Source organism: Dipodomys merriami, unplaced genomic scaffold (assembly GCF_024711535.1).
Source record: "Dipodomys merriami isolate MVZ:Mamm:240054 unplaced genomic scaffold, mDipMer1.0.p SCAF_9, whole genome shotgun sequence".
Taxonomy (NCBI): domain Eukaryota; kingdom Metazoa; phylum Chordata; class Mammalia; order Rodentia; family Heteromyidae; genus Dipodomys; species Dipodomys merriami.
In genome coordinates this window covers 39,882,819-39,910,440 of record NW_027206512.1, presented here as the reverse complement: position 1 = coordinate 39,910,440, position 27,622 = coordinate 39,882,819, and the positions used below count along the sequence as shown (strand labels likewise).

The window sequence follows — 27,622 nt, the reverse complement described above, 5'->3', positions numbered from 1 at the left end:
TCTCAACCTCCAAGCATCTCAATACTTTCTTGAGTAACAATGAAAAATTAATAACATCTATTTTCACAACTGATACCCACTAGGTATGTCTCCAACGTTGTGATAATAATATGAATGGAAATAATATGCTAAAATGGTTTAGAATATGTTGGGCATATACAATAGAGCAATTATGTAGTAAGAATGATAACACTTTTTAAAGTGAAATTAGATATGCTTTTATAAAATGTCATTAAAGGTATTTTTTGGTAGGGAAATGAGATTTAGTACTTTTTTGAGCTTTTTAAAAAAATTCTTATGATGAAGGGTAAATCATTTATCTAAGGGAGATTTAAATGGAAATACATTTGTAAAGACCTTTTCTCAAGAGCCTTGAGTCGAATATTAATTTTACCTTTCCATTCTAGTGCTAATATTTTCTTCTGCGTAGTTTAAGGGACATAACTGCACCATTAACACAGCATTATCAGAATAAAGATATGTGATAGTTCATTCTAACACACTTGGAGATCATGGGCATCTTGAGACAGTTACTTGGCCTCAGTTCCTGTGTGAACTCTATATGAGCTTCTGGGACTACTTGCCTAAGTATATAAAACACAGTAGAGTCGGCTCATTGCTTGAGTGAATGCATCTTATTGCCTAAATAGTTCATTTATACCAACCAGTAGTGCATGTGCATTTACTTCTTGCCTTGGAGCTTTTCTCAAGCTGTGTTTTATTTGCTAAATATGTCTTTTTCTCTGCAGTGTCTTAAGACAATTTTTTTTTTTGGTCATAGCATTGCTTGTGAAATCTCATTTTCTCCATGGAATTTCTCACTAGAAGCTTTAGAGCAACAAAAAAACAGTAATGTTTTCCTGTGTAAATACATGGCATTGTATGACTCTACATATATTGTATGAAACATAATGAAAATATTGACAGCATATTATTTTATGAATTTAATGTATAATGTGTATGCAGTTGAATTGTTTGAGCTTTAGCACTGAGATAAACAACAGACAGATGTTATCTTCTTTGGTAAATGGACACTTTCTCACATTTGATAATGTTACTTATTGAGAAATATGTCCAAAGTCCTATCAAGGTATGCCACTTTTTGTGAAATCTGTCCCTAAATTTTGGGATGATGCTTTGCTTAGCCTTAGGTATTCTAGAAATAATTTCACTGATTTTTTTTTTAACCAGGCTCAAAAATTCAATGTCTTTAGTTACAAAGTGCTTGCCTTCTGATTCACCTCAGAAAGTCATGTTATCTAGTTTTGTCACATGTTGTTTTGATGCTGTATGAAATGTGTGAGTTACTAATATACCTGACACCATGTGTATGAAGAAAATTCCTTGAATCAATACCATTTATATATGAAAATGAAACAGAAACTGTAAGTAATATGGGGCATTGAAAAGCAACTTAGTAGTAAGTGAGTGTGTAAACTTTTCACCGGCTATGCGATTATTTCCTGAATAAAGCAAATGTGACAATTTTAAAAACATAACAGTTTTAACCTTAGCATAAACACCCATTTAACTTGCTGGAGAAAAGAGGGATATACACATTGGTGGCTTCAGTGTTTTATTCCTGAAGTGGGAAAATAAGATCTACTTAGCAAAGACTCTGCTGTGAAAATTAGGTAATATTTCACCCTGCAGTGGTTTTCTTTTACTAAGAGATAAATAAGACAGTTATCTAAATGATGTAAATTTTCATGCAGAGGTAAAATTATTGCTAATTCCTTCAATATATTACTCTTGAATGGGAAATATATGTATGTTAGTAATAATTATAAGTCTATTAGAAACTTCTTACAATGGCATTTGGCAAGGAATCAACATCCTCATGTAGCACAAAAAATGTTCTTTGTACTAAAGCGAACCAGCTGTGGGCCTTTGATCAATACATCTATATGTAGATTCTCTTAAATTATTTTTTCTTTCTTTTCTTTTTTTTTCTGTCTCATTCAGCCAATAAGGGCTCTTTAGATAAATGTGAATGAATATGAACAGCTAGTAGCACCATTTGACAAATCATTCTGATGAACTTTTGAATGCTTAATATGATCTTGTTTAATTTCATGTTTCATAATAGCTTCTCAACTAAAGGATCAATTATTTTCAATCTCCACATCCATCAGCCCAGATGGTGCTCATTATTTGCTAAGCCCAGCTGCAAACTGAAGATTTTGATCCTGTGATGACTTTTGTGTTCATCTGTGCTATGGAAAAGTCCTTTGGCACAATAGTCAGTAAAGCTGAAAAGGTGTGTTTTACACTTACCATCTGAATATTGCTTAAAGATTCAAGTGAGCTCTTTGTATGTTAAGCCAAGCTGAACATTGGCAATGGTTTTCAGAGAAATCAAGTGTTCCGTCATGTTAATAACTCAGGCACTGTATTCATTGCTGAAATGATAATATTATTTCATGTCTAGTTCTAAATGGATTTTGATTTAAAGTTTAAAAAGCTACCACAACGTTGGAAATGAACTTTACGACTTGAGGGAAGGGGAGTGAGGAATGAGAAGTGGGAGAAATTGAGGGAGGGTGTAACAGTGTTTGAAAAGAAATGTACTCATTACCTTCCTTATGTAAATGCAAAGCCCTGTTCATCACCTTTACAATAAATTGTTTTGTATTCTCCAACTCTCACTGTAACTTGTTGGCTGGCTGTCAGGCTAAAAAAGTGTGCGTTATGTTTTTATTTATATTTTATTAGTTATTTTCAATTTTTCTCAACTTATAGGCAGAATATATTTTAATTAGAATTGAATGTGTAGCTGTGATAGGGGAATCATTTTGCTTTTGGTACTAATTTAATTAAGAAGATGATATATAATGATAATCGATTCTAGTGTTAGAATTTCATTGACTTTAATTATTTTCTGTATTGAAAGCAGTCATGAAGATTAATTTTTATACAACTCTCTTGCCTTTCATATAAGCAATTTAATAGCAAGATGAACTTAGAGGGAAACTAAGATCATTTCATTTTTATGTTCGTATATGTGTCTAATAGAAAATTGTGTCTTTTGAATGTTCAATGAAGGACATGAAATGTACAAGATGTAGAAAATATAATCTTAAATAACATCACAATATGCTAAAATTTCTTCATTTTCTTTATTTCCATTAACATTTGAGCTCTTGCAGATATTGCTCTCAGATTCTCTATATTAATTTAATAATTTTTATTTTTTTGTTGTTCTGCATGGGTGTGAGCATATATACTCCAGGAAGCAGCATTTGTAAAGAAAAACAAATGTATTTTCAGACTTTAGGTGGGAAGTTTGCTTCACTCTTGATGGTCTTGTTTGTTTTCTTAAGGTGCTTCTGAAAAGAAGAACCATCCATTTTATAAATGAAAAAAGTTCTTATTTGTCAACTTAACTGAAAGGAAGCACTGTGTGTTCAAAAGAAATGATAGCTTAACTCAAAGTAAATGGAGATGAAAACATGAATTTGATCTGTAATAAAAACTTTTTTTCTTCTGAATCTGGAATTTGGTCCTTGTAAATAGTTCATTTTGAACTTTTATTATAATTAAATTTCACTTTAATTCACGAAGGAGACTTCATGAATTTTGTACTGCTACCAGAGTGTAGTTTTTTTAAATTATAAAGATGTACCATCTCGAAGGTGATCTTTGCTTTAATTATATTTGAGATGAAAAAAAACAAAACAGATCATCGCCCCTAAAATTCATAATACAAGAAATTCTAACTGTGTTAGTATTTTACTTCTCTAAAATGTGTTGAAGATATATTATTAAAGGTGGAATATTCTCTTCCATAATATGTGTGTCCTATCTCCTGTGGAATAATTTTTTTCTTTTAAGTGAGTGACTTTTTGGTCACCCATGTTGAAAATAATTTCAAGTAGACCATTCATTCATCCCTTCATAAGGAGTAGTATTTCTGGAATGAATTCTTCAGGAGTCCAGGCATAACTGGCATAAATCTAGGGGGTCAATTATATAGCCATCACATTCTTCTCTCTAATAAGAAGAAAGGAAAATTGTGCTTATTACTAATAATATAGTTTTGCTTTGATATATTAATTAGTACCTTCTAATTACTGCCACCTCTGAACTCCTGAATTACTTGAGAACTAATGTATCCTCAGAATATTTTGCTTGTTGAGACTTAACAATCTGGTCAATTTAAGAAGCAATATATTGTACAAAAAGAAATAGGCTTTTTTGGGGGGGGATCTGGTCATCGGACCTGAACTCTGGGTCTGGGCGCTGTCCCTCAGCTCTTCTGATCAAGGTTAGTACTCTACCACTTGAGCCACAGCACCACTTCTGGCTTTTTTCTTTTTGCTTATGTGTTGCTGAGGAATTGAACCCAGGGCCTCAGGCATGCAAGGCAAGCGCTCTACCACTGAGTCACCTTCCCAGCCTAGGCTTTTTTTTTAACCTGACTTATATAGCTGTAACCTTTCTGTATATCACCTTTTAGAATAACAATTTTTTTTAAAGAAACAATGTACCACAACCTGTGTTGGAGCAGGGTCATCTGTCTACTCCTAACCCTTTTGAGGTCTTCCTGTATTCATAAAGAAGGATATGAACACCTCTTGTTTCTCTAAAATAGCTCCTAAGCAATGATCAGACATGCTTAATGACTGATCTAGCCGTCAAAATCTTATAGGGCTCCTAATGGATTACTCAAAGAAAATAAAGGGTGAAAGAAATTCATGAGCTCTAAGTGTACTCTGGATATTAGGCCCTTATCTGGTGTATAGCTAGTAAAAAAAATCTCCCATTCTGTGGGTTTCTTTGCTTGTTTGTAGCTATCTCTTTGCTGGGATGAAAGTTTGATGCAATCACATTCATCAAGTCTTGCTTTGATTTGTTGTATTTCTGGATCTTTACTACAAGGTTTTGACCTATGCTCTGGAGCCTTAGTGTTTCTCCTGCCTCTTCCTGTAATAGTTTCATGGTTTCAACTCTTACATTGAAGTTTTTGATTCATTCTGAATTGATACTGCTTAGTCATTTATTAGAAAGAATGATATTGTACCATTCATGAGGAAATGGAAAGACTTGGGAAAACTTATATTAAGTGAAACAAGCCAGACTCAGAGAAAGAAAGGTTGCATGGTTTCCCTCATTTGTGGTAGCTAAAATGTGCTTATAAATCTATAAGTAAACACAGTGGGTGGCATGAAAGAGGTTACAAATGAATTAATTGAAGTATAGTATACTCTACTCTGTAGAGAGCTCAAATAGTATAATATTTTTTAGGAAGACTATGTCAAGACCCAGTGAAATCAACATCAGGAAATAAGTACATCCAAGAAGAAGGGCTGGGTCCAAGGAGGGAGGAGTAAATGAATGAAGAGGGGAAGATGGAGAGACAGCAGTCAAGAATCCATTGTATATACCAAAAAATAAAAAAATAAGGGAGGGTTAGGCCAAAGGAGGGTGAAAATGAGTGACACAGAATAAGGTGCATTGTATTCCTAAACTGCTGTATTAAATCGCAAAACAATTCAACACATACCCTAAAATATTTTTAAAAAGTGAGAGAAGGGGTCAGTTGGGAGGGGTAAGTGAGAATGGTAAAAGGGGTGATACTGATCAAGATGCACTGTATTTAGAAACTGCTTTGGTGAAGACAACGCCTTTGTACAACTACTTAAAGATAATAAAAATGCTTTTAAGTGAAAAAAGGACTGCAGACATACTAGGTCATGTTAAATGCCAAGTCATTGCTTTTGATGTCTAACATGTCTAAAAGTTGTAGACTTTTGTGGTGGTCTCTGCTATTTGCTGTAACCAAAGGGTGGTGATTGTTTACAAATATTGATACAATTCATGTGTATGTATCTCCAGGGACACAGTATTGTAGAAAATCTTGTTTGAGAATTTTCTTTTCAATCACCCATGGTCTGCATCAAGTATATGTGTATTTCTGCTAACACATGTGCAATGGCGCGCTCACATCTTTAGATTTTGCTCTACTTATGCCCAGGTTCTGCTTTAACTGGCTTTATTTATTCCACTCCTTTGGTTCCTGTTTACTTTTTGTCTCATTGCTTTTCTCTCCAGCTGGAATGTAGCTAGATAACTGGTACTGTAGCTTCTTTTACCCTGAAGATTCCACGTATAGCTTTGGGCATTTCTACACATGGTAATTAATATTTCTGAGTACTAATTTCCCCATTTCTGCTATCTGACTCCACCTCACTTCAATGACAGTGGAAGGTAGAGATTCAGGGCTAAGAGATAAGTCATTTTCTCCTAAAAGGAAAAAAAAAACCATAACCAAAACCATAGCTCTGCTATGTGTTAATTAGTGGCTGTCTCTAAGTAATCTAGATAACGGTAAATCATGTTTGTGAGTAGATGTGTGCTTGTGGGGGGTGTTGGGTGATTCTATAGCTTTTGTGCGTGTGTGTATGTGTGTGTGTGTGTGTGTGTGTGTGTGTGTGTGTGCATGTGTGTGTATGTGTAGTTTTTGGTCCCTTTGATCATTTATGTAGAGAAAATTAGATAAATATTCAAATAAATATCATTTTATATAAATAAATTGCCTAGATTAAAGGTTCCTGAATGAAGTAGAAACATTCATTTACAATTTAGAAGCATTTCACACAATTCCTTGAAGAATTGCTCAGTTGGTAATAGCTTCAGGTTTCTCTTTGCCAAAAAGACTAATATTTGGACTGAAATTGAAAAGAGAAAGCATTGGTAAGTGCCAGTGGAGTTTCCTTAGGAAGTAACTGTATCACCCTACGGGGAAGTGAGTTGGATTAAAATAAGCACCACGGGAATTTACTTGTTAAAGAATATTCTGTCTGGGGTTGGAGAAAGTTTATTTCTCTTTTGCTGCCTTGTTTCTTTTCTCTCTGACTCTGCCAATTCATGCCATTATAGAACTATTTTTAAAAAGTTATTTTCAACTAGTTGTACACAGGTTTTCAATTGAACTTGTCGTTTAGTGGTACAGTACATCATGTTGAGAGTCTTCCTTTTCACTATTCTTTCCCCTCCCACCTCCCACTTCCTCCACCTGTCTCATTAAGATCACCAGTTCCATGTTTATGCATGTGCACTGAGTATAAGTATAGTATAGTACAGTAGACTCTGTAGAGGTATAAAAGTATAGTATACTCTATTGGCACTCACCTGTCTTTCATGGATGTCATGATTCCACCATTTATTTGAATTGAGCTGCCTGGTTCAATTATATTCCATTAAGTTCTTTCTTAGTATCATAACAAAAAATTCTCTGAAACAAGCACATATTTTCACATGAGGCTGGGTTTCAAAAGTTGTCTTTCTTTGGAATAGGTACATTCTCTCCCTTGGTCTGCTAACTGGCCTTTGTGAGATGTAATTGCTATCTGATTTTCTATTGGGTTGGAATCTTATCTCTGGCTCTGTTGTTCTAGTCTTAAAATTAGATTTCTGTTTCAGAACTTTCCCATTTTAATCTTGAAGCCTACGATGAATAAATAGATAATATTTTCCAGCAATCTACCTAGATTTTAGCTTAGCTGAATTATATCCTAAGAATTTAGTTCACCTAAAAATTGTAAAATGATTGTCACTTATTTCTGGAAAAAATGTGTAGAATAGAAAATATACTGGGTAAACAGTAACTTCTAAGTCCTCCAGTGAACTAAATTTCATATTCGCACCTTTATGTGATTCTCTCTGATGCTGGCTTCATAGAAATTTGACAAGTGATGAGGAAATGCGATGAAATAGTTCTACTGCAATGTAAGAAACCTGATCTAGCCCACTACAGAGAACCTGTACAGAAGGACCAAGGCCTCCTTCCTGATAGGAGTAATCAATTCCCAGACATTTTAATTATGTCATTTTGGATCTGTTAGACATTATCAATCAAGTTAGCAAATCCAGACACGGCCCAGAGTACCACCACATTGAGTCCAGCACAATTTACCAAATTATGTTTTTATTTTGAGCAACTGAGTGTTATTTGCTACATAGCAATGAATAATTGAAATAATAACTGTGAATTAGTGACAACAAAAGATGTTGTGTTTAATGAATTGGTATACAAATGTTTCATAAAAATCTGTAACTTGGGGCATTGTAAGTTGTGTTTTATTGGATATTATTACTTGAACAAATTCTTCAGGCACTGATGAGAAGGTGGATTTTCACACTATTTTATTTATTTCTTGGTTCAGTTACATGGAAGCAGAGTGTTGCTTTCATCTGAGGTATTTTAAAAGTTTTACAGATTGTTTTTACCTATCAACTATGGAATGAAAATAAGATGTTCATTGCTCTCCATTGAAATAGTTTTGCTTACATGTGTTTTCTTTTTTTTTGTAAATTAAGAACATCTTAATTTAATGTTTAATCTTAGTGGTATATGATAAATGCTCTTCTGACAGAAGTTCTCATGGCACCTCTAGTTTTCAAATTATCAGTGAAGAAAACAAAGCAGCATGTGTGGGAACAAATATTATGCTTGAGAATATTAAAAACCTAAAATATTTTGACCTAGGTTGGAACAGTAATCCAGTTTAGCATGACAAAGTCACATGAAATATCGAACATATGCAATATTTTTAATTGCTGAACATGTATTTTTTAAATATCAGTTTCAATCTATGGTATAATATTTATAAGCCAGTGATATCTGTGGTTTTCTATAAGCTAAATAGAACCAGGGCAAAATGTACAAGTTTAGAAACAATATCTGTATTATGGCAGCTAGAATTTTGAGTCCATATCTTAAAATGCTTACATTGAACAGCTGACCTATAGATTCAAGTAATGTAAAATGAAAGAAATTCCTAAAAATGATCTTAAGTTGTTTAGCAGTAATAGACTTCTTTATTTCTCACATAAGTCAATAGTCATCTATTGAATTTGCCTGTCATTAACAATAGGCAAAGGTTGTCATTTGCTTTAAATCTTAAAGAAAGGGAATGCTAGACAACTTTTTAAGAGATGAGTTTAGGCTCTCCAAAGAAATTTATTTAAGATTAGTGTTGCTTCCACAAAACACTAATTACCGAGTTGGTTTATGGGCCATGTTATAGGATATAATACACCAGGTGGTTAATGTCGGGAGACTTAGTTGAAATAAATATGAGTGCAATGTAGGGAAGGACATTCTTACATTTGTAGCAGTCTTAGGGTATATTTTATTCTCTTGAGAAATACTGAGTTGCCAGTATCTGAAAAGATTCTCACATCAGAAAGAATGTAGGCTTCTTAATGTTCAAAATCCCTTCAGACTGTAGAGATTGTCAGGCTGTGATGGTAATTATCATTTCACAAGAGTGTAATTAGCTTCTTTTAAGAGACATAGAGTAGTCCCTCTGTGTTATCCCCAGTCACACATTTCCTCAATCGCCTGGAGAAATGTTCAGCAATCCACCTGGAATTCCTTTCACTGAGGCTATGAGAAAACATTGTTGAATGCATTTCGAGAACACTAGACTTGAGGAAAATGTGGCGGGGCTCTCAGTTAATTTTGCCTCTCTTGTTCTAAAGAAAATAGCATGCATGATCATCAGAAGCAAGACAGTTCAGGAAAAGTCTTGTAGTTGAGACTGTGAGTCAGTCCTGGTCACTGGTTCAAGGCTTACAAAATAGATGACCAGTTCTATTCTTTGTGATTTCTATTCCTTTGATTTGGTTGTTACTGTTATATTTACAGAAGTATAGATCAAATTCTATATACATGGTAGAGATCAAAAGGTTTGCAGTTTTACCAAAATCCCCTTGAGTAAACACTTCTTCTCTGTTTTGTAAGTATGCATCAAAAAAATTACTTTGCAAAGACCTCTTACATTAGAAGGAATAAATTACAGATATCTATTTTCTATCACATTTTGAGTTGTATCAGTTTTTTAAAATTTCACAAATATTCTTTTTAAAATGATTTTTGTTGTAAAAATATTGTATAGAGGGGTTACAGTTACATGAGCAAGGTAATGAATACATTTCCTATCAAGCATTGTGGCCTCCTCCTTTGTTTTTCCCCTACCATCCCTTCCCTCCCACATCCACGACTATATTCCCCGCTCCAGTCCAACCCTGTTCCCCCCACCAAATTGTAAAGTTCGATTTTCAACATAGTGTCTTATACATCACTGTTACAAAGTGTCAACCTGTACTCTTATTTAAGTATTTTGTTTTTTCCCTTCCCCTCCCCAAATTAGAGAAGTGTATATACAAGATGCAGGGCACTGACATCAAATACAGTGAGAACAGGGGTGATACTTTGGGGGAGTAACATACAAAGAAAAAAAAAATCACATGGTACATTATAAATACTTAGGAACAACAGCAAGAAAGAAAAAAAAACACTTGTGTCCCTATCTTGGGGTTCATTTCATTTAACATCATCTTATCTGGTCATATATACATAGCTTTTGACCTTTTCGACTTGTTCCAGACATATACTGGTTATAGCAAATGAGGGAAACCATGGGACCTATGTTTCTTTGGGCCTTACTTCACTTAATATAATTTTTTCCAAGTCTTTCCATTTCCTAACAAATAGAGCATTGTCATTCTTTCTGATGGAGGCATAGAATTCCATTATATATCTATATATCGATGTCTATGTATGTATGTATGTATATATGTATGTATGTATGTATGTATGTATGTATGTATGTATGTATCTATCTATCTATCTATCTATCTATCTATCTACCTATCTATCTACCTATCTATCTATTTACCACATTTTCTTGATTCATTCATCGACTGAGGGGCATCTGGGTTGGTTCCATATCTTAGCTATGGTAAATAATGCATAGTTGTGCTTGTAGCTTTAGTATGGTCTTCTTTGTGATCATTTGGGATGCCCAAAAGTGGGATTGCTGGGTCATAGGGGAGGGAGCTCTATGTGAGTCTTTTGAGAAACCTCCATACTACTTTCCAAAGTGGTTGAACAAGTGTATACTCCCACCAACAATGCAGTAGGGTTCCCTTCTGTCCACATCCCCTCCAGCATCTGTTGTTATTAGAGTTCTTGATTATAGCCATTTTAACTGGGGTGGGGTGGAATCTCAATGTTGTTTTGATTTGAATTTCTTTTATGGCTAGAGAGGTTGAGCATTTCTTCATATGTCTATTGGCCATTCTTATTTCCTCTTCAGAGAGGTTTCTCTTTAAGTCTTTAGCCATTTATTTATCAGGCAGTTGTTTCCTTGAGGATTTGTTGTTGGGGGATTTAATTTTTTGAGTTCCAAGTATATTTTAGATCTGAGACCCTTGTCCATTGTATGGCTAGTGAAGATCTTCTGCCAATCAGTGGGCTTTGTATTGATCTTGCTAGCTATGTTCTTTGCCATGCAGAAGCTCTGCAGCTTCATGCAATCCCATTTGTCCAACCTTGTTTTGATTTGTTGTGTCTCTGGGTTTCTATTAAGAAAATTTTGGCCTGTGTCAAGGAGACCTAGGGTTTCTCCTATTCCTTCCTGTAATGTTTTCAGAGTGTCTGCTTTGACTCCGAGGTCTTTGATCCATTTGGAGTTGATTCTGGTGCAGGGTGATATATAAGGATCTAGCTTTAGTTTTCTTCAAGTGATTAACCAATTTTGCCAGCACCATTTACTGAAGAGGCTGTCTTTCTTCCATTCTAATTTTTAGCTCCTTTATTGAAGATTAGTTGGCTATAGGTCTATGGGTTGATTTCTGGGTTTTCGATTCTATTCCATTGGTCCTGAGGTCTACTCTTGTGCCAGTACCAAGCTGCTTTGATTAATATGGCTTTGTAGTAGAGTTTGAAATTTGGTATTGATGATCCTCCAGCACTGTTCTTTTTGTTAAGGATCATTTTGGCTATTCGAGGTCTTTTATTGTTCCATATAAATTTTTGGATTACCTCTTCTATTTCCTTGAAGAATGAGGTTGTAATATTGATAGGTATCACATTGAATTTGTAGATAGTCTTGGGAAGTATCTGTTTTTTTAATTGTGAAAATACTGTACAGAGGGGTTACAATTACATGGGCAAGATAATGAGTACATTTCTTATCAAGCATTGTTGCCTCCTCCTTTGTTTCCCCTTCCCATCTCTTCCCATCTCCCCCCCTTCTCCCTTCCCCTCCCCCCTCCTCCCCCACCGGCAAAGTTGTAAAGTTCATTTTTCCACATCTTGTACATGTCATTGTTGCAATGGGTCCACCTGTATCCCTATTTAAACAATTTGTTTTTTTTTCTTCCCCTCCACAAATTATACCAACATCAGTGAAAACAGGGGTTATACCGTGGGGGAGGGACATACAAAGTACAAAGAAATCATCTTATAAATATGTTAGAAACAATCGCAAGAAAGAAAAACCATTTGAGTCTTTATCTTGGGGTATCAGTTTTTTTTTAATTTAATTTTATTGTCAAGGTGATGTACAGAGGAGTTACAATTACATCAGTAAGGTAGTGAGTACATTTCTTGTCAAATGGGTAACTTTTTCACACAGAGTACATTCTCATGTTTGGTGAGAAAGATGATTTACTGATTCAGAGAAACTGTTGTGCACAAGTGTATAAACTCTTCTAGAAAGGGCACAACTATTCTGAGTATCTAAATTTATCTTCCCTATGTTTTATTATCATTGCTACTCATACTGAGTACTCTCTTTGAACAAATGTCAAGGTTCCAATAGGCATTTGTTTCTAATACAGCATCCATGTCATTAAATCTCTCTAGTTCTCAAGTTTTTAATCTACCTCCTTTGTATAGATCCAAACCAGTTTTCAATAAGGATAAAAATTTCAACTTCTAATTACTGAAGCATATAATTATTTATGGTGATTTTTCTTTTACCCCTTGTGGAGAAATTTAATTCAATGTGGAAATTTTTATAAATATATACCCCTACAAAACATGAAAATCATTCAAAGGAAGATATTTTAACATAAAAATATTAGAAGAATATCTAAAGGGAATCTATCAGGTCAGGTATATATTTTTTTAAATGCTGGTACCTACATGAAATATTTACAGTAAACCTCCCAAGTCTAAGGATATAAACTCTTTCCTAAGGTGAAACTATTTTTGGTTCACCCAGATTTCTGATTGTGTTTAATTGATTTAGAGGTTCACTGGACAGAATCAGGGTAGGGAGTAAGAATTATTAACTCAGGGAGAAAGAGGAAATGCTTACCAACTCTTCTCTCAACTTCTGTTAAGGACTTTATGCTGTAGCTACAGCTATAACTAATTTAAGTAGTTTGAGAAAAAGCTAGTAAGTCTTAATTGTTGATTGATTGATTATGCACTTGTTAAATAAGGATTAATTTGCTAGGCTTCTAATGCAAAGGTTTCACAGGTAGATGTTAATTTAGTAGTTTAACAATTGATAGCATGAAGACCTATATTAGGAAAAAGAAATTAAAATATTCAATATATCATTTAGAATTCAGTAAGACAGATATGAGACACTTTCCAGAAGTAGGAAAATAGTTCAAGCTGGGACCAGCACATACATACAAAATAAAGAAAGGAAAGAAAACTGTAGGGCACACTTGTGCTGCTCTAGATAACACTGTGTGTGCACATGGTGCTCAAATCAAACCACCTACTGAGATGTTTGTCAGCTGACATTCAACTTCTATGTCACAAAAGATGTTGTTTCTCTTGCCTCATGAAAGAGTGGCCAGAATCCCTCTATTAAGAAAAGCAATCTCATTTATTATAATGCTAAAAATTTTTGCTAAATTAAAACTCACTTTCTTACTTTATTAATCCATTTGACTGTGACTTTTTTTTAATCTCTTTTGGCTGTGTAGTTGAATCTCTTTGCTTTAGTCCTTTACTGGCATTCATTTGGATTTAGTTTTTTTTAAAATATTTGCTCTTATTGAATTCCTTTATTTCTTTGTTTACTCTTTGTGTCCATGAAATTGCTTATAGAAGTCCTCTTTCATTTCAATGATCATTTTTATCAACAGTCCTTTGAGCTCCATGTTTGGATTTGCTTTACTGCTATTCTATTTCTTTCTGGTAGGATTGATGTTTTCTGGGAGGGTTGTATTTCCTTGCTTTCTCATATTTATTTGATAGGCTTGAGTCATTTGAGGACCATTTTTGGTATAGGCTTTTTAGGTATAGGCCTGAATTCTTCTATGTATTTTGTATTCTCTGTATTTGCATTGGAGTAAGTTTTTGGTGGCTTTATCAGCCATGTCACATTACTGATGTGGGATTGTGTCTCAGCTCTACTACCTTCTCTATTAAAAATAATTATTATGGGGCTGGGAAGGTGGCTCAGTGGTAGAGTGCTTGCCTTGCATGCATGAGGCCCTGGGTTCAATTCCTCAGCACCACATAAGTAGAAAAAGCTGGAAGTGGGGCTGAGGCTCAAGTGGTAGAGCTCTAGTCTACAGTTGAAGAGCTGAGGACAGCGCCCAGGCCGAGTTCAGGCCCCATGGCCAACAAAAAATTAAAGAAAAAACCTATTATATACAGTAGTACACCATTGGTAGCTTTATGTGTATATCTGATCTTGCTATATTTCAAGGAGAAGTGTGTTTGTATAGTATTAATATAGGAGTTAGAACTAGGCTTTTGGGGTAACCAAGATGAAGAAAGAGATCTGGAGTAACAAAGATGGTGAGACAAAGAATGAGCTATTCTTGTGGAGTCACATGGTTTAGTAGCTAGAAAGAGTGTTGATATAAGCAGTAAGGTGTTACTAGAAAAGATTAAAAAAATGGAAGGGTAATGGAAGGGTAAACTGAAAAGCTGTGAGGAGGGAAAAAAAAATGGCAAAAGAAGAAAAAACAAGTAATCATGCCAAACAAATGAACAACAACAACAAAAATGTACAAAATTAAAATTAAAGCCAAGCAGATTTCTTTCTATCTCCTTCATGAACACACACACACACACACACACACACACACACACACACACACACACACACACACACACACACACACACACACACACATTCCCCAAACAGCTTTCTGTTCTTTTTCATCCAAAGTTTGTTACCAGTCAAGTTCTTCCTTTTAAGTCCTGCTTAGGAATTAGGGTTGAGTGGAGGTGATACTTCTAGTAGGAGAGGCAGCTCTGCTTCTCTCTTGAAGACCCCCTCATGTTCTTCTGAATGTCTCCACGGTATCCAGAAGAAGGTAAAGCACGGAAAGTCTCTAAAGCTGGTGTTTGAATGTAGGCCATGATGGGTCCACTCAATTAGTCTTTACTTCAGAACTATGCATGTGACCCTCTGCCCCTGGCTGGAATTCCCTTCCAGACAGGCCCACTGGACCCATTTAGGCAGTGTGGTCGGAGGCCCTGGTTGGAGGAATGGCTGTCCCAGTCATTTCGGTCCTAGCCCCTGGGTTTGCTCCAGCTGTTTCCAAATCTCCAAACCTCGTCTTTCTAGACTTTCATTCCTCAGCGAAATTAATTGGCAAATGCATTTTTAAAAAGTGGGAGCAAAAAATTTTAAAGACAGAACACCAAGCTTCATGAAAATTGACATCCAAAACCTGGGTAGAATTATTTGGGACTCTGGGGGTTCAGGAAGATTCTTTTACAAGCTACTTGCTTCTCTGATTTAGCCTTTGGAAAAGCCTGAGGAAGCAAAGAAAGAAAAAAAAAGGACAATTTGGGGGGAAAAAAGCATATAACTCTAAAATAACTAATACTCTAGGTAAATGTTGATTGACAAGGCTTGACTTTCAGAAAAGGAAAATTTTGGAAAGGGACCACAAACTCATACTAACTATGATGATAAAAATGTGCTCTGTGTCTCATACAAAAGCCTCTGAGTATTGGATTCAAATAAACAGTCTATTTGGATGCTTGGCATTCTGTCAGATTGACAGCAAAATCTCCTGAGATGTCTGTCAACAGAAAAGAATTTCTGTGTCAGGAAAAACAAAACTTAATTAGTGATTGACTGACCTCCTGAAGTGATTGTTGGGATAGGAATGTATGCTCACCTTTGTCACATGAATCCTAAGCTGACATAATTGTTGTAAAAGAGATACATTATTATTCTCACTGCTTAGTGTTTGTCATGCATGATGTGGTTAGAGTTAACCTTTCCTCTTATTGAGCAATACTGCTTTGTGGTGTTTTTATTTTGAAAATGAAAACAAAAAAGAGCCTAACATTATTTGACAGAGAATAGCTCTTTGACAAAGAGCCTAATATTCATGACAGAGAGCAGACTTTAAATTAATTAATGTTAAAGGAAGTAACAAATACAGGGTCTAAATAGATTTGTTTTCACTGTTGAAGAATGTTTATTTTAAAATGTTTATTCGTAGTGCTTGTTTTTCCAAGGCTCCTTTCTGTATCTTTGAGAGGTGAATGATTCAAATGACATAACTTTAAAAATGTATTGACAAGTTCTTTATAAGTATTTACCTTTTTCTATAAATGAATAGGATTGGGGAAAATATTTGACAAATTGACTTGATTCATCTCAGGACAGCTGATAAATTTTATTTGTCTAAAGGTCTTATGATTTCATATGACATGAATATAACCAAGTAAAGGTTATAAAAAATTATAGTCAATGTATATGTGTATGATGCATATTCACAATATTGCAACCATAATCCTTAGGTGGCAAATATCATGCAGTCATTGCTGTGATTGAAAAAAATGATAGCATTGAAAAGGGCCACTAGAGAAGAAATATTTTACCTTCATTGTCAGCAGATATATTACCTACTAATTTACAATGAACAGTAACTTGAAGTACTTTAGGAAAAAAAAAACAAAAAAACTATGTATTTGCCAGGCTTAGGTTTCTTGGATTAGTCACACAGATTAATTTTTCAATTAATAAGAGTCTTGCAAAGTTAGACTTCTTTCTTCCATAAGAAAAGATTAGACACATTGACTCTTTAAGATTGATGATGCCCAAGTCAAGGTAATATTTTAGAATCTTTTTAGTACACATAAACAAAGAAAATATAAGAACACAGTAAAATATTGAAAAACCCAATTATTTTTGAAAATGGATACTAAAATGGTTTAGAGGGCAGGTCATATGAATGTCTAAAATGATTCTAATTGACTCTGATTGGTATCTTCTGGTAATACGTCAGATAGCATCAAAAACAAATTTCTGTAATTGAGAAAAGAAGAACAGACCAAAAAACATTATGTACAAAAGTTAAAGATACCTACTAGATTAATATTTTACATGCGGACATGTATGCCAGCCAGCCGTTAAATTGCCTTGTGTTCTACTTTTTAACTCATGCTTCACCAGTTTAGTTAAAAAAATAATGTTGTCAGTCATTGGGCTTGAACTCTGGGCCTGGGTGCTGTCCCTCAGCTCTTCAGCTCAAGGCCAGAGCTCTACCACTTAAGCCAGAGCACCACTTCTGGTTTTCTGGTGACTTATTGGAGATAAGATTCTCACAGACTTTCCTGCTGGGTGTGGCTTTTAACCACAATCCTCAGATCTCAGCCTCTAGAGTAGCTAGGATTACAGGCGTGAGCCACTGGCGCCCAGCTATGTTTTTACATTTTTAAGACATGCTTTCATTGGGTTGCCAAGGTTGTCTTTAGATTCCTGAGATAGCCCAGACCAGCCTCACGTTTGCAAATCTTTCTCAGTTCTCCAGGTGCTTATATTCTACATATACATCACCATGCCTGGCTTGATAATAAATTGTGGGGGAGCAATTGACATTTTTTTAAAGATTTAATTATGGATTTTTATTACTGATTATACAGAGTGCTATGAATATAGAAGTCACAAAAATATCTGATTTAGAAACTGCTCATACATTCTTAGGAAAAATATTTAATTTATAAATGTATTTCTGTGTTTACTTATTCCTTTCTTTTGATGACTTGCTCCATATAGGAAAATTATAGGATAGAAGTTTTTTTTTTTTTTTTTCTTCCTGTGCCTGTCTAGGAGCTTGAACTCAGGCCCTGGGAGCTATCTCTGAGCTTTTGTGCTCAAGGGTAGCATGCTGATACTTGAGACACAGCTCCACTTGTCTTTTTTGTGTATGGTTAATTAAAGATAAGCGTCCTGGACTGACTTTGAACCACAAGCCTCATATCTTAGCCTGCTCAGTAGGTAGTTACAGCCATGAGCCACCAGTACCCAGCAAGGACAAGATTGTTAATCATGTCATTTGTATAACATGAGTGGCAGAATGTAAAAATGTAGAGGGAAGAATTTGAACATGCATCAGAGGAAAGATGTTGTAGCCCTGGTCCTTCTGTCTTTCTCCTCTTTGATGCTCGATGGATGGTTTAAACCTCAATTTCTTGCTGTAAAATGAACATACAACTTTGCAGAGGTTCTCACTTGCATGGCAAAGGGACAAATGAAATAATATATGAAGTACTATTTTCGAGATAGAAAATTGTGATATGAATTGCTACTATCAGAATAATTCCAGCACACGCATGATTTAAATGCATCCTCACACAAGAAATGTACTCACTACCTTATGTATGTAACCATAACTCCTCTGTATATCACCTTGACAATAAATTAAATTTAAAAAAATCCATCCTCTCTCACACTCACCTGAATTGTAAGCTAACCAGTAATTGTTTACTTCCTTTTGCAATCAATTTTTAGTTTTGAATTAAGCCTTTCTGATTTCTCCACTCCCACTTTTAAAATCCCACTTATAAAATTTCGTTTACTTCTGTACCTGAAGACACCACAGGGAAAAAAAAAAAACTTGACCATGATCATCTGTGAAAAAATTTATCATAAGATCTTTTACACTCACCCCTATAGAGAGAGTTTTTTCTCTTTATAGTCATTCTATATTCATTTCTTGTCTATTTAAATTAGAATCCTGGAAAATACAGTAAGCAAGGACTTTATAAACAACCAGCGTGTCTACTACTATCATTTCCTACCCGTCTCTTCCATTGCCAGCATTATTTCTGGTACAGATTTATAGTTAAGACCACACAGAATCATCAAAATAAAATTGTCCAGGGTTTCTGCAAGTGTCTCCAGCTTGTAATCAAGATGGATCAATTCAGTGGCTCCTTTCTCAGACACTGATGTGAAGTGGGTATTGGTGGATCTTGAGTAGGTGAGTCAGGATTAGGCAAGATAGAAACTCAATATATAGGCAGATCCCATCATATACTGTGTGGACAAGTGTGCCTATTAAATTATCCATCTATAGTTGTTTCCCAGTTGAAACAAGTGGATACGATAAAGCTTACAACAAAGGAGGACCTGGAAAAATAATCATCAGTCAGTCCTACCCAAGACAGGAGGATAACAGAATAGAATAGAAATTTAGGTATAAGGTATTACATACTTTTTCATTTACATGGGGGAAAAAAGACTTCAGGTAAAAGATGAGTGTAGCATGACTCTAAATTTGGAAGGATATAATAATGCTACTTTTCTTCCATCAGTATCAAGTTGCATGTTAAACTTCCCTCTTCGTTATACATGAAGTGAGTTTACTTACCTCTAGCACACTGTAGCTTTTCCAACTTCTTTTGGTGAGATTTTTTGATTGCTCATTTCATTATCTATAAAAAGGAGATGATAATAGTGCCCAGATAGTTAGAACTCTTATAAAAATTGAACTTGACAATCCATTTCACTCTGCCTGGCTGCTAATAACATTCATAAAAGAGTGTTATAATTGTGACAATTATTGGTAATGACCCACATATCTAAATCTTTATTTTAGAAAATTTTCTTAATCTAAAAGTTCTGTGATATTTAAATTACAAATCAGTTTGATTTTTTAAGATGTTCAAGGAAGATAAGTCCATTTTTTTCTGCCTAATACCATTCCTGTAAACTAATCTTACATGTTTTATGATCATGTATCTTGTGACTTCCTTTACGAATCACCAGTGAACCCACACTTAGATGGAGTTACCATCTGAGATCTTTCGAGAAAAATCCTCATTCTGAAACTTTTTATGTGTGCTCAGGTGAATAGCCCCAATTTATAAATGTCCTGTGGTGGCAATATGTCACACATTCCTCTCTCTGTAACAAGATCCTACAAATTAGTAGCTTTGAGTAGGAGGACTGTAGGACAATCTCTGCAGGAGGAACAGTACCTACTCCCTTTACAGCTTAACATGCATTTTTCCTTTCTGACCAATACTGATTTTTGAACTAGTACTTTTTTTTTCTACTTCTCATCTGGTCTTAGAAGTCTAATTTTTAAATCAGAGCGCGAGTGATTTTTTTTTTTTTTATGAAATAATGATCGTCTCTTGCTTAAGACATTAAAGGAGACTTTGCCTTGCAGAATTTAAAATCCACTGATGTGTGTCTCAATCTGAAAATGAGTCTGTAAAGAATAATTGTCTTACTTAACCTCCTCAGGCTAAAATATGCCACGCTGTGGCATGTCAGTAGCAAAACAAATAACACTTGAATTGGAAACATTAGCAAGTAATTCCAAAGAACAATAAGATTTGCTGAGATTTTACTTCCTATGTATTCAGAAAAGGCCAAAAGTAAATGTTCTCAAACAAATGAGAACAAGGGATGACTACATATTATTTTTGCCAGAATAAACATTTGCACAATTTAAAACTCAATTTTTTTTTCTGCTCCAAATAGTTGTCATTGCTTTGATAGTCTGGAAAAATAACAAGAACAAACAAGTACTCTCAAACACTAGATTAAGAAAATGTATAAACATCACATTCATTTTGGTCCAGATATCTCAACTTTGTCATCTACTTTCATGCCTTTATTTGAATTTGGGACTAATTTGAAGAGAACATCCTATTTTAAAATGATGTTGGAGCTATGGGTGTGTCAAAACCTTCCCTGTGAGAGCCTCTCTCTCTATTTCTTTTTTTCCTTTTTTTTTTTTTTTTGTCGGTCGTGGGGCTTGATCTCTGGGCCTGGGCAGTGTATCTCAGCAATTCAGCTTAAGGCTAGCATTCTGTCAGTTGAGACACAGTGCCACTTCTGGTTATCTGGTGGTTAATTGGAGATAAGAGTCTCAAGGACATTCTTGCCTGGGCTGGCTTTGAACTGTGATCCTCAGATCTCAGTCTCCTGCATAGCTAGGATTACAGGTGTGAGCCACCGGCGCCTGTCTCTATATTTCTTAAATCAACTTAGTCCTTAGAATGTTGAACATGCCCATACTATCTTTTGTTCTATGTCCTGTCTATATTTATTCTGATTTTCTTTATTTTTGTGATTGTTACAGTATTCTGATTATTATGTTTTGCTAAGTCTAATTTATTCCCTTTCATATGGAAACCATCAGCTCCATCTCATTTCTTGCAAATGACATTATTGTGATTTTCCTTATGGTTGAATAAAATTCCTCTGTGTGTATGTGTATGTGTGTGTATGTATGTGTGTGTGTATATATATTATATATAATTTATCTATTCATCTGTTGATGGGCACTTAGACTTATTCCATAACTATTGTGAATAGTGCTTCAATCACATGAGTGTGTAAGTATTTGTTTCTTTTTGCTTACCTTCTTTTACGTAAGTGATGTAGCTAAAATCGAATTTTTATTTGGTCTTAGTCAATTAATTGATTGCTGATTTTATTTAAAAGTTGTGGCCTATTTAGAAATTTTATGTCCTTTACTCAAGAATGAGCAGAATCCCTTGCATTTGTTCATGCTAGGTTTTTGGTAGCCATGATGTTTCTGCATGAATTTGCTTTAGAAAGACTGAAGCCACCTGGTCAGCAATAAAGCCCTGTAGAAATTCTTTGGACTTTTTCAATAAAAGATTTGTCCTAAGACGTAGATTAACAGCGTTCAACCGTTTTAAGTAAATTACTTCTACTGATCATATCCAAAACAACAGCTTTTCAGAACTCACATAATAATTTACAATCATGCACAGAATGAAAGTATCTTTATTTCTACTAGTTTATTTGACTAAGTTATTATATCTAGGGTTGTCCTTTTTGATCTGGTCTTTTTTGTAATTAAAATGGACTATCTCAATTCTTCAGGAAGACATAAGAATGAAAAGATAATGTTATAGGTAAAGATAGAAAAAGGAAAAATGGGAATTTTTTTAAACTTTAATGAACACCAGAAGCTAACAAATTTATATTTAAGCTGAATAAAAGAAATCAAGGCCCCAAACATTCTTATAACAGGAAATTTGGGAGTTATATAGGAAGAAATTGCAAAGTAAAAATGCAAATATTGAGTTTCAAATTACCTTGCCTGGAGACTCATATGCAAATTATGTTTTAGATCCACATTATGTAAGGATATTATCAACATTTGATAATGAAAATCAAGACATGCTTTACTTGGGTTTCTTTGCATGAGGAGGAATCCCATAACAAACTCTTTTTTGTGATTCTATACAATTTTTCTATTTTTTAAGACCTGTATGGAAACCACACATTAGGTTGTAAGGTTCTTCTTCTTTTCCACTTAAATTTTAATGCTGAAGACTTTAACTTCTAGCTTAATTTTTTCCCATTTTCTAAACAAGTTCTGAACAAACAGGACACCTTTTATATATGAACATGTTGATTGGTATAAACTATATATAATCATACTAAATTGTGTATCTTTAACCCCAATATTCTGAAGTTAGATAGTTGTTTTTATTTTTTCTGTTATGTTCTTCCCATTCATTCTTCTAGACTTTACTAAAATTTCAAAATTCAAATTCAGTTTAAGAAAAGCAATTAAGATTAAACTCAAAGTTAAACTCAAAAATAAACTCAAGAATCACGAGAAATCACTTTATTTCTTCAACCATACCTCCAGCAGTTTCAGGAACTCTTTATTTACAGTGAGATGTCAGTATTTACAGAAAGAGTCATTGACCAACTAGTATTAGTATGAATCTTCCTTTTGCTTCCTCATGTTTTCTGGATGGAATATGATGATCTCTCAATTAACAAAGATCAGGGACGTCTTTTAAGGACTTTTATATCATATTTGGATGCATTCTGAAGTTTTGTGCAGACAGTATAAAAATATCTATCTAATACAAACCATTCTTATGAGTCTCCAAATTCTGTTGTCAAATTTTAATTTCTAGACAGAAGGCCCCAGAGGCATTAACTAGCCAGATTAAATGCAAAGTTTCCTTGTGCCTTTGATGTGTACAAATTGCTTGAACATAAAGTAGTGGGAAGAGGCTAGATTTTGTAATAAGCTACATCAGGATTCCAATACTGGCTCTGACATTGTAATTGTGTTGTGTCTGTAGGCAACTTTCTTCATTTTATTCAATAAAAAATAATTGATTGTGTGTTCCAATTTATCAGGCAATGTAATATAACCCAAGGTTATAATGGTACAGTCTTTACCTTCACAAGGGCTCAATATGTAATAGAGGAAACTAATGGTTTAAAGAGTGAAGACTTTTAGGTGCAATAATAGTGATTTAACAGATAATAAAAGGTCAAAAGAAGAAAATACTAGCTAGGAACTGATGGTTCATGACTGCAATCCTAGCTATTCAGGAGACTGAGATCTGGATCATTATGATTTGAAGGAAAGAGTTCCTGGAGAATTCACTACCAAAATAACCTGTAAAACACAGAGCTGAAGGTGTGCTTAAGAGGTTAGAGCGCCAGAGTAGCAAACCAGATCAGCAAACTTGAGTTCAAATTCTAGTACCAACAACCAACAACAACCAACAAATTTTAAGAAACAAAGCCACAACACCCCACCCCACCCCGCCAAAATAATATCCAATTTTTGAAACTTCTTAGTTAAAATTCCATCTTGGATGAAACCAAGCAGGAAAAGTGAAGCAAATCAAAACATGTTTTGTTACATTCTCAGCCGATAATCTGGTATGTACTCTTAAGTCCTCACAATCTTTTCATTTAAGAAAAGGCATGCTCCTTTTGGTTCTAATTTATTGAGGTAGTGATAATTTCTTATCACTGAAATTAATATACTATCCTGTTACAAATGGATAAATTGAAGTACATAGCATGCATCCTAATGAAAATCCTTCATACATTCATATGTCCATTTATATATAAGTACAGCATATGTATGTGTGTGTATATATATATATATATACATATACGTGTGTGTGTATTATATCTTCATGATTTATTTCCATTTAATAGAAATTACAGTCTTAAAATGCCATGCCTAACCTGTGGTCAAAATCTGTATTTGGGAAGATATCTCTAGCTAATATAGAAAGACACCAATTTTATGAGCCAATTAAAACCCTAATTACAGATTGCTTGGCTATTGCAGGGCCTGGATTGTAATGTAAACATGCTTAAAATATACATTTTTAAGCAAAGTGCACTATACTTAACAGATCAAAACTATTCCCTGAAATGAATTTTATTTACTAAAAAGCACTCTCTGATATTCTTCAAAATTCCTTAACTTACATTTTTTCAGTCCCTGCCACATGGAATTAAATTTAAAATTTAAAAAGTAAAACGAAACCTCTCTTTATTTCTTAGACTCCCTTTTTTCATGGATAATTCATATCCACATTTGTATGAAATTCACTATTTTTGTATATAATTCTGGCTGACACTTTTCACACTAAATTAAGCAAAAAGCTGTCCTGCTGAGCATATCTTAGTTCCTTCCAGGTGCAGAAATTCAGCACTTCAGTCTATGTAAGGGACTTGGTGATGCCTGTGGGTTATTTGAAATGTAGGCACTTTCCTGTTGATTTTGAAATATGATGTGATGGCACTTAATTTAGAATGTAGATTTTGAAAAGCCCCGCTTAAGAAAAAATGTAAATCACTTATTTTCAGGCAAAATAAATGTAAAGAATTTAATTACATGCAGGACAATTACCCAGGTTTTATTTGCCCATGTGATTATTTCTTTCATCTCTATTATCTGCAGGATTTTGAATAACAGTTCCATTCCTCATCTCTAAGTTCTATTATTAATATAATAAAAGGGATAATGGAAGTATGGAGGCTTGATGGTCATATCCTATGGAAAATCAAGAAATAGTATAAAATGTTGTCTATTAAAAGCTGTACTGGTGATTTTAACAATGGTGCTGGTGATAAGCCTAAGATACTTTAGTGAATTGTGGAGTGGCACTTGCATATCTGTAGAGGACGTGGTCATCTTAGACCATGTCTTACAACCCTGAAAATGCCTGAAATATCTGATCATGCCAAATATCTCTGACGATGTTTAGTCTATGTTTAGATATAGTAAGGAATTCACAACTGAATTATTATAATATGCTATGACAAAATCATGTTATGTATGTAGTATCTCTCTCTCCAGATATACTCTTGTGCTCTTTTCACTCTTCTTGTGATAATATGAGGTTGTCCAAAGGTGGCTATAATAGTGGAAATAGTGAATCAGTGTATTAAAATATCTTAAATTAATACGTTGGTAAAATGAAAGTTTGAGAGAACTTTATGAAGAAGAATGCTGTAAAATGTCAGCAGCTCAGGAAATTTAAATAAGACTATTGACAAATATCCATTGTAATTACCAGTAAGGTTATTAGTGACTATGCAACATTATGGAATCCTTATGATGGAGACAGAATATATGTCAGGTGTCCTTACTTGAGTTTTTTTCAAGATCTATATTATGACTGTTTGGCTATTGTAATTGGTCTCTAGTATTGCTACCAACCGATCACCAACTTCCTGATCATTTGTTTTCCTCCTGTATTGCAACCTGAGAACTTTGGTGAACTTTCACATTGATTCAATAACTTAGGTTAATACATTCTGTCATCAATTCTGAAATTGTTATTCCCACAGATGGCAATGAGAATCTGAATCTCTCAATCCTATAATGAACAGCATATATTTCATTTACATTGGAGATGTCTTGCAATGTGTGATTAATTACTATTTGTTGCCTCTTTGTATGGGAAGGTACCACCAGGGACTGTCTGCATATATTATAGCATATACAAAAAGTATATTTGCAAAATCAAATTGAGACACTCATAAGTGTAGACATTTCCATTTAGAGTTCAAGACTCTTCCTTGTTAGAATTTTTTAAAGGAGATTAAAAATGATGGACAGTTAGCCTACACCATTTTCTAAAGCTGGGTGATATAAAGAAAGGCAGAGAAAGGTAAATAAAATAATTTGCAAGAATAAGTCCTTTCAACAGAAATAAGACATCCATAGTCTACTAATGTTTTTTGACACATTAATTAAAATCTTCACCATTCTTCAATTTCAGAGAGTTATAAGTAAGGTATTAACATGAAATAGTCTGTCTTGTCATTTATCTTTGCACTTTATATATAAGATGCATATATAAAATGGTCTTTCCTGTTCCTTCAATTTCTGAAATTCTGATTGTGTAGGCCAGGTTGTATACGAAAGAGGGAATTCACATTATAACAGTTGAAGTGGTAGACAATGGTAACATTTATAATTTTGTCAATATAAATGAGGCAAGAATGTTTGCTTAATGCTTGTAGAACAAAGTGGTTAACTTTTTCAGGTGGAAAAAAATGTTTTGAGGTAAAGTTAGGCAGAATTAAAAATTGTTCTATCAATTGTTTACTGATTTAATTATTCATTTCTTTGTTTTCAGTCTTGTGGGTGATTCTTGACTACTTCAGGAAATGTAATGATCTGTTGCTGGTAGTGGCAATGGTTATGGAATTTTTCAATAAAATTTTTCAATAAAATTTTCAATAAAATTTTGGTTTCTCATTAACATGCTTTGATAATAGTCTGTGAGTTTTTAGCATAAAAACATCAAACTTAATGACCGAGGTATCATAGTAAAGTAGAATTGCTGTTAAAAATGAAGCTCAGTAAGTTGCTTTTTCTTGACAGGGTTTCTTATTTACCCTTAGAATTGATTAAACATAGTTAAAACACAAGAGCATATCGGAATAAAGATCTTTTGTTATATTTCCAAAGTTTTCAATTTTGTTCCATTTGCTATGCATCTTAGAATCCATGTATTAATTTCCATCTGTATTTTTACAGGGCAGTTGCCAGATTACTGAGGATACATTTTGCAGCAAGACTGATCCTATATGTTTATGAAGAACATAAAACTTAACACAGAGGCAATATGGGTTGCTTGTTTCGGATGGGATATGATTCTAGCAGGTGACTACTGTCCAAAATGTGACTCAGACTCTTCCTATCCAAGTCTTTTCTATCAGACTTATAGTCAGCAACAAATGATGCTATTTATCTCTAAACTTCCTGCTGAAGTTTGGTTTTAAATAAAGAGTAGTCTCTGCTGATTTTTATCATTTATTATTATCCCTAAGTAGTTGTCTGAAGAAGCTTCAATTGAACGTCAGAATGGGGGTTCAATGTACTTTTGCAGAAGTTATTTTTGTTATCATTCTCTTCCATCTCTCCCAACCTCACCCATACTTTCAATACTGTCAACATTGGCTGACTCAAATTGAGTTAGGCTGAGCCCAATTCAGCCAATTTGAGATAATAAAGTATCCATGATATTCTTGAATAATATGTCTGCCTTCTTACCCCAGTCTTTCAGCAAAGTTCTTGCCTTACATGATCACATATAATAAGGGCAGACACTCTCATACAGCTGCAAGCAGGTTGAATTATGGCTTTGTCTCTCCTGGAGGACTCGAGTTGAAAAGTAGATTAGGCAGGGCACTGGTGGCTCATGCCTGTAATCCTAGCTACTCAGGAGGCTGAGATCTGAGGATTGTAGTTCAAAGCCAGCCTGGGCAGGAAAGTTCGTGAAAAGCTTATCTCCAATTAACCAGAAGAAAACCAGAAGTAG

The 27,622-nt window shown here is 34.3% G+C and overlaps 1 long non-coding RNA gene across 1 annotated transcript; it reads left to right on the top strand.

Annotated features, from left to right (window-relative positions):
* On the top strand, nt 1–26,950 carry LOC138820734 (uncharacterized). Its single transcript, XR_011369970.1, has 3 exons — nt 1–83; nt 2,090–2,260; nt 26,839–26,950. It is a non-coding gene; the product is annotated as an uncharacterized lncRNA (long non-coding RNA).
* The last annotated feature ends 672 nt before the right edge of the window (nt 26,951–27,622 follow it).